Source organism: Temnothorax americanus, unplaced genomic scaffold (assembly GCF_048541705.1).
Source record: "Temnothorax americanus isolate GAGA-0224 unplaced genomic scaffold, ASM4854170v1 Scaffold51, whole genome shotgun sequence".
Taxonomy (NCBI): domain Eukaryota; kingdom Metazoa; phylum Arthropoda; class Insecta; order Hymenoptera; family Formicidae; genus Temnothorax; species Temnothorax americanus.
Window position 1 is genome coordinate 1,010,678 of NW_027509668.1, and position 7,965 is coordinate 1,018,642.

At 39.0% G+C, this 7,965-nt stretch overlaps 1 pseudogene across 1 annotated transcript; it reads right to left on the reverse strand.

Moving 5' to 3' along the window:
* Nucleotides 1–181: 181 nt before the first annotated feature.
* Nucleotides 182–7,837, reverse strand: LOC143904383 (uncharacterized; annotated as a pseudogene). Its single transcript, XR_013258896.1, has 4 exons — nucleotides 5,448–7,837; nucleotides 4,419–4,723; nucleotides 4,131–4,162; nucleotides 182–3,615 (listed from the first exon to the last, which is right to left on the reverse strand). The product of XR_013258896.1 is annotated as an uncharacterized LOC143904383 (transcript).
* Between the last annotated feature and the right edge of the window lie 128 nt (nucleotides 7,838–7,965).

Here is a 7,965-nt window from a genome sequence, read left to right on the forward strand (position 1 = left end):
CGTAAAATTCATAAATATTTCGATGTTTTTGCTAACTGATTTCCAAGCAGCGTCGTTTACGCTGTCACAGCTTCCTCCCTAATGTGAGATGTATTATTATTAATAATATTGCAATCACATTAGCGCTAATTACAATATTTTATGTCGTTTTTAAATAATGTTTATATCCGTGGTGGTCGCATATTGTTTATTGGCATAAAGGCATAAACAATGTGTGTGTACTATTAATATTTTTAATATATCTTAACCAAAAAAGATCCGACGGCAACGGTAATCGCTGATAGGATATTATTACGTACTCGTATATTAAATCAACATGACAGCAATTGTTCGTACCGATCAAGTAGATTTTGCGATATACGAGGATTCTCCTGACGATTATGAAACAGTACCTGCAATATTTAATTTGTTTATTAATTAATGAAACAAACTATTCCCTAAAACCACGAGGTATACTTCGTTGGATAAAACATTCATTACAGTTGATTTCAATTTGTTGTCATCTTATTGTTAATCTTGCAATATACACATATATGCGTACGCGTGAATTATATATGTATCACATAAGCAAATGTTATTAATAAGTACATATTAATTTCACGAACAATACATATTAGTATTAAATTATTATTAAGTAATAGTGAAAAATACATTATGTATTCGTTGACACGCTTGAAAGATCATAAAAATTATGAAAACAAATTTTAGTTGTGAGAAAAGCGAGAATCGCGAGTTTGGAGTCGTCTGTAATTCCTCAGAAATCGCTCCTGTTACGCGGGAAACATGATGAGCGAGGAAGTTATTTCGGCAGCGCGGCACGCGCCTACCCCCGCTTATTACCCACCGCCGTCGGAATGGAGCGCGGTACGGATGCCCAGCCCAGCCAACCACGACGGCCAATCAGAACGCTGGCGGGTATGCACGGAAGGGGCAGTAGGCTCCCGCGCTCTGACCAATAGCAGCGTGAGTTCGCAGAGGCAATGTGGGGAGGCAACACCCTCGCTCAGAATACCTCCGTAAACCTCCTTGCCTAACATGCTAGCCTGATACTTTTGCCGATTTAAACGGAGTTTTCGACACCGAGAATCGCCATTTTCACCTAACGGGTCGTTTTAATACGTACTTTCAACCACTTTTTACGATCTGTCGTGCACCTTTACGATACGTAATCAAATTTTTCTAATTGTTTAAAATTAACCTATTATTGAAATATAAAATTTCTTTTATTATTATATATACTCATTAATTTATATATTCGTTTAAATACAAGTAATTCACACTTATGCGGCGCGCAAAACGCTCCAATTATTCATTTCTCACGCTGAACACGACATAGAGAATTGAAGGAACACGTAATGTAAAATTTCTAATTATTTAATAAAGATTAACAGCAGAGATATTATAGTTGTGTCAACGTATATTTTCTGAGACTCGTTTAGAATCGGGTTACGGAATTCGGAGCTCTGTTTCTCTCGTCAATCACCATTTTGACAGCATTCTAAAACATTCTATCATCTATTTCGCTTTTCGTTCCCATATGCATTTCCAAATACAAGATATTATACAAAGTATATAAAGATGTTTCTATACAGATGTTTCTCGACGAGATTATTCGTGCAGCGTCGTCTGTCGGAAATCTGAGCTGACGTTTTTCTTGACGTCATAAAATAATATTTTGAAACTCTTTATTGTTGAAATTATTAGAAGAATATGCATGCTTTGCATTAAAGGATACTTAATTGACATTATCAACATAAAAATATGTCTCGTGAATCGTCCAGTACTGTATATGTCGGAGTTTAGTGCTTCGTCTCTTTCACATGGAGGGATCACCGCTATTAAAAAATATTCTGAAGCTTCTTATCGTTAAATTAATTATTACTAGATAATGTGCTTTGCGTTAACTTTTTCACTCCTATAACGCCGCGGCGGCTATAACTGGACGAACGACACGCCTAATCTCAAGAAATACGTTCATCTTATCATTGTTACGTGTCCTTTAACGTGAGACATGCTCTCTCGAACAAGAATAAACGATAAAGAGTTATAAAATGGCTCTGCATAATGCTAGAGTCAACGAAAAAAAGGAAACTACGAATGCCGTCGCTCGCGCTCGGCGAGAATTAGGTAGACGGTCCGAAATGCGACGAACGACACGACTAATCTCAAGAAATATGTTCATCTTATCATCGTTATATGTCCTTTAACGTGAAGCGTGCTCTCTCGAGCAAGAATAAACGATAAAGAGTTATAAAATGCTTTTGCATAATGCTAGCCAACGAAAAAAAGGAAACTACGAATGCCGCCGCTTGCATGCGCTCACGGCGAGAAGGTAGACGATCCGAAATGCTACGAACGTATGGGACATATCTCGAGAAATACGTTTATTTTAATATCATTATTATTATGTATTCTTTAATGCGAATTAAGCTCTCTCGAATAAGATTAAACGATAAAGGGTTATAGAATGCTGTTGCATAATGCTTTATATAGCCAACGAGAGAGAGGTAGTTGGACGACAAATTCGGAGCTCCGCGAAATACCATGCACGCGCGACACCAAATAAATCTCGAGAAATACGTTTATTTTAATATTGTTATGTATTCTTTAATGCGAGGCATGCTCTCTCGAATGTGATTAGACGATAAATAATTATAAAATGCCGTTGCATAATGCTGCTATATTAACGAGAAAAAGGTATAGCTGCGAATGCCGACCGCGGCGGCGGCGTTATAGACGACAAATTCGGAGCTCCGAAATACGATAAGTAAATGAATCGCGAGAAAATTCTCGCTTTTCTCCCCGACAAAAGTTCTGGGAGAAGTACGCTCCCAGCGATTATTTCACGCGATATATATGTCATAACGCGCGGAAGACACTCAATCCTCAATCACTAATTTGTGCCTTCTTTATTTTTGTCGACGCCGTAAAACCGCCTGAAGCTTTCGTAAATGTCGTTATTCGATTTCGTGCGTTTCCGCGACTTCCGCGGCGCGGACCTGTTTTGAGTCCACTTATCGCGGTTAATTGTTAATTTCGGCCGTCGATAAGCCGGCGCTAATACGCTAGCGACCCTCGTAGTTAGCGGAGCTCTCATGGGGAACGTTACGTATCGCCAGAATTCGTTGATTGACGGCGATATCCTGATAACGGTATGCGATCTCTCCTGCGATCATCGGTATTCTTGGCCTTATTTGTTAGTCTTGACGATCTCGAACACCTTGCCGCTCGGTCGTCGCGCGATGTCCTTCAATGAATTACTGAGTTTCAAGCAATTACCGAGTATTCTCAACGCTGCTTTTTTCGCGTTACCAGGATAATACGTGGTCGCCGCGCCAAGATCGATCAACGACGTAACGTTCTGACGTGTCGCATCGGATGGAATGACGGTGGTTGTTCGATTAGGACTCGACAAGTTGTTCATCGTCGCGATTTCGATTACCGTCGCGTTCGTTTTTATCCTCGAACGATCAGTTTTGGTGGCTAATCGCGTTACATCGTTCGAAAACGAATCCATACACATCAAGGAATCACTGCAGCTCGGGTAGTCGGCTCATCGTCTTCGTCTCGTCCGCAGCCGGCGTGGTCGTCGTTGTTTCTTCTACCAGAGCTTTCCTGAAATTATCACAACGAGATTTCTCTCGCAATTTCTGTCACATTCTGATGGAATTTTGGCAGAAAAGAAGTTGTTCTTATATCTCAAAAAAGTATAAACGTGTTTATGATTTATCGCAACTTTTCAATTGAGGTACCGATCGAGAAGCTGTTAGCAGCGGAACTAAGTAAAAAAGGAGAAAGAAAGAAAGAAATTGTCGGCAAAATTGGATACGATTGAAACGCTTTGCATGGCACATATACGCCGTAAAACTTGCGTGGATTTATATACCGTATACCGGCCGTAATGGCAGCGCGATTCGATAAATTCATCATCCAGGACTTCTCTCTCTCTCTCCCTTCTCGTTCCTCTTAGCTTAAATCCTAACTTAAACAGACGCGAAACGTGTACTGGACTAAAGTTCGAGCGAGTTTGATTACAAGAGAACGTGTCTCCAACTGGCACTTACCTTCGGCAAATAAGCTACTGCTGAATTGTTAAAGCTCATTTTCAAAGAATCATGCGATTCGCGCACTTAGAGTTTTCGCGAGAAACTTCCGTCACGTTCTGCAAATCAAATATTTAGCGAACGTATGCGCTATTTTAATGCCGTCGCCGAGACACGTATAATCGCTCGTGACAAGATCTCGAAGAGACGAGAATAATTGTTCAAAAGTAACTATTCGATTAAGGATAATTAAATTAAGTTAACGAAACGAAGAGGGCGGAATTTATCTTCCTCGCTGCCAAAGATTTAGAAAAGAAAAATATTTTTTTCGCTCGGCTTACTTTATTGCGGCCTTCGTCCCAGCCGCCCCAGGACCCGTCACGTCAATATATGTTCCTCCATTTGGTAACAAGCAATTATTAATATTCGCATTAACCGAACAAGCTTGAGCTTGATGATCGACTCGTCAGGTTGAGCTTGTTGGAGCAACAAGAGTCTGGCCCAGTCCGACTTGAGCGTACCGAAAGGCAGGGCGGAAATCGGACATTTAAATCCGGCAGTCATCATTTTCACGGTAGGCACGTCCGTGAGATTCAATTCGGACAAATGATTCTCAATCTCATGGATATCGAATCTGATCAGTTCCAAACAACGATCTGGAATGCCACTCGTGCATTCCGCTGAAATATTAAAATAAAACCTCGTAAATTATATAAACAATCTCTCTCCGTTCTTTTAAATACGGAAATAAAGTTCTTCGCGCGATTGCGCGTTACGTAACTTAATTAGTTATTAAACTCCACGGGGAATCGACCATGTTAACCCCTTGCGGTCCGAATTATTTTTCGCATTTAAAATAGTCTCCTATATATTTATATAATTTTACATGTTCCGATGTGATACGAGAACCAATTGAAAGGTCAAAATACACAAATACAAATGTATATTAAAAAATTATATCACATGTGGAAATACACGGCATATTATTAAAAAAAAAACGCGTCAGATTTTAAAATATTATACAAAACTGATTAGGCAAGTTTAATATGAGATAAAACATTTTTGGTTACTTGCAGGAATTTATTGAGATTCGAAAAATATCGTTTTATTATAATCATGATCGAATACTTGAAGAACAATGCATGCAAAACGAGTCTCAGCTTGATATAAGACTATAGAAAAGAATTAATTGTCTTGTCGGTTAATCTTTAAGAGCGCTAGTGATTCTTAGTTTTTACTTTTGCGATTCACAACACAGATTTGACAGATTCTAAATGGCCTCATCTGATGACGTGTGATTCGCGGCGGCGATAGTCCAATGTCGTTATAAAGATCAACGAACGGCATCCTTCCGGGGATCTTTTTCGACAAATGGAGGGATAAAATAATGTAGCGTGCACTTACCGTTGAGAATAATCAGCGCGTAAAGGAGAAGTAAAACGTATGATAACGCTTTCCGCGACATTTCGTTTCTCAAACTGTTCGCACGCGGACGGGCGATAGGCGACGGTATGCGCGCGTACCGCGTACCTCGTTTCGTTAGAATCGGCACATTTTCAAGCGCGAATGCTGATGGCTGACTCGCGGTATGAGATACGATATAGCACGTGAAATACAAGACCGCACAGTTCTCGCTTCTTGTAAAGCGAGAGTCGCGCCCGATCCCTCCGCGCGAAATCCCCGCGATAAGCGATAACGCTCACAGGGGAATGCAAGAAAGTGTTTTCGATCACTAGCCGTTACATAGCGTCAGGTCAGCTTATTCGACAACTTTGTTTAACGGTAATGAAACGGAATCGTTAAATCATGCACGCGCGGCTACAACACTATAGCACGTTAAATGTTCTCGCATTTCTTGCTCAAAACTGATTGTGAGATGAGAATTTCTTCAAAAAAAATTGCAGTCGATATTAAATACTTAAGCATTTTTCAACTCTGTGCCCGGAATTAAAAAATCATGTTAAAACGAAATCCGGAATCCTGTATAGTGTATTAAAAATAAAGCGTAACATTTTATAGCTTTATCTGCGAAAATTAAATTAAAATTAAAATTAAATTTCCAATTTTACTGTTTTCAAAACTGTCAATGCCTATCGCCAGACAAATAAAAAAATCCTCGGGTATTTCTGTCGTACTTATATGTAATAAAATAAACTGCATTTCTAAGCGATAAAAAAAAACGTTAATCTCATATGTAAACGATTCCCGATAGTCAGTGGCCAACCGACAATAGAAAAATTTTCTTCTATTCTCTAAGAAAATCCCTTTAATATATGTCGTTCAGAGAATCTACAAATTCGATATCGTATATACGTCTAAATTAAAAAGGCATTACAGATATATGATATACCTATGTAGAATGAATTACCATTCTCCAATTTCTAATAAGAAGTTATACGAATTGAAGAAAACGAAAAAGTGAAAACGATTAAAGGAATAATAAACGAAGACACAATTACCGAGGTAGTTCCATACAGCGTGTCGTTTGTTGATTTATTTTCTGCATCTCGTTGTAGATATCGCCATCTTAATTAACATACGCTCACTTTCTTTCTCTCTCTCATACGAACTATTCTAATCGCTTGCGTTATGAAATTTCGCGATGCCACTGTGCTTGCAGTTGTATCTCTTCGGCCTCTTTTTGTTAGAGGTACACACCAGAAACCAAACTGTACAGCCCTCTCTCTCTCTCTCTCTCTCTCTCTCTCTCTCTCTCTCTCTCTCTCTCTCTCTCTCTCTCTCTCTCTCTCTCTCTCTCTCTCTCTCTCTTTCTCTCTCTCTCTCCGCACATATAAAAATTATGTATAGAATCTATGTCATAATTACAAAGTAACTACATATTTATAATCATCGTAGAAGCAGTATCCCTCTTCTTACAGACGCGAATCACATCGGACTTGAGAAAAAACAACGACTCATAAGATTACGAAGAAATTAAAAAAACAATTAACAATTTCGCACAATTTTTATATTACAATAATTAAAAGACTTGAAGAGAGACGCGATCGTCCGAATTCGCATTTACAAAACATTCCACTTTACAAATGTAAAAAAAAATCTCAAAATCGCAGCCCGTGTGTGCCATACATCTCATATATATCTTTATACATAAACTATTTATAATACACTTTCAGTGTAGATGCGTTCTCGTATCGCAAAATCAAAAAGGCAAGATCTCTGCCGCCGAAGGAACTTACTTAGCACGGATTATTAGCGCTATACAATCGTCATACCCTTATTCTGATGGCGTCGGGAAAGAAGAGTCGCGTCACATCACATTTTCATCTTGCGAAAGAAACTTCTCGAGCAGACCTTCCACGCAACGATATATTACATAGTTCTAATCATCTTCTAATACGAAATCTCAATGAAATAACAAGTCATGTGTGTGACTTGTCCAAAACTGGGTGGAAGGCCTTTCGAAGCCAATCCGAGGTGCGGCAATGAAACGCGAGTTTTATAAAATTCGGCGATTCGAAAGAAGGCGTACACCTTCTGATGTACTACCGAAAAATAAAAGCTTAATCGTCCCGCCGTATTGCCTTATAATAATTATACTTTTGTCAACAATTCCATCCCTGTCCACGCTGCGTTTGTTTTCCTTTGGCAATAATTTGCCGTCTACATAATTCGTAAACTTCCTGTTACACAACGTATCGCATTTTTGTTAATTCGCCCTATTCTTTCCCTTTGTTTAAATCTATCGTTTTACATGCTACTTCTATGTTTGACAGAGATATACTCGCACGCTTAACTATTTGAATGTGCCTACGTTTGTATCGTGTTTGCTTGCTTGCAACCCTGAGACTACGATTCTACCGCCATGGCGAATCGGTGATTACATATGTACAAAGAAAAATGCTCGAAAAAGTATGAAACTTCATAATCCAGCAGCGCACACAAAAATATTTAACGCTTTCTT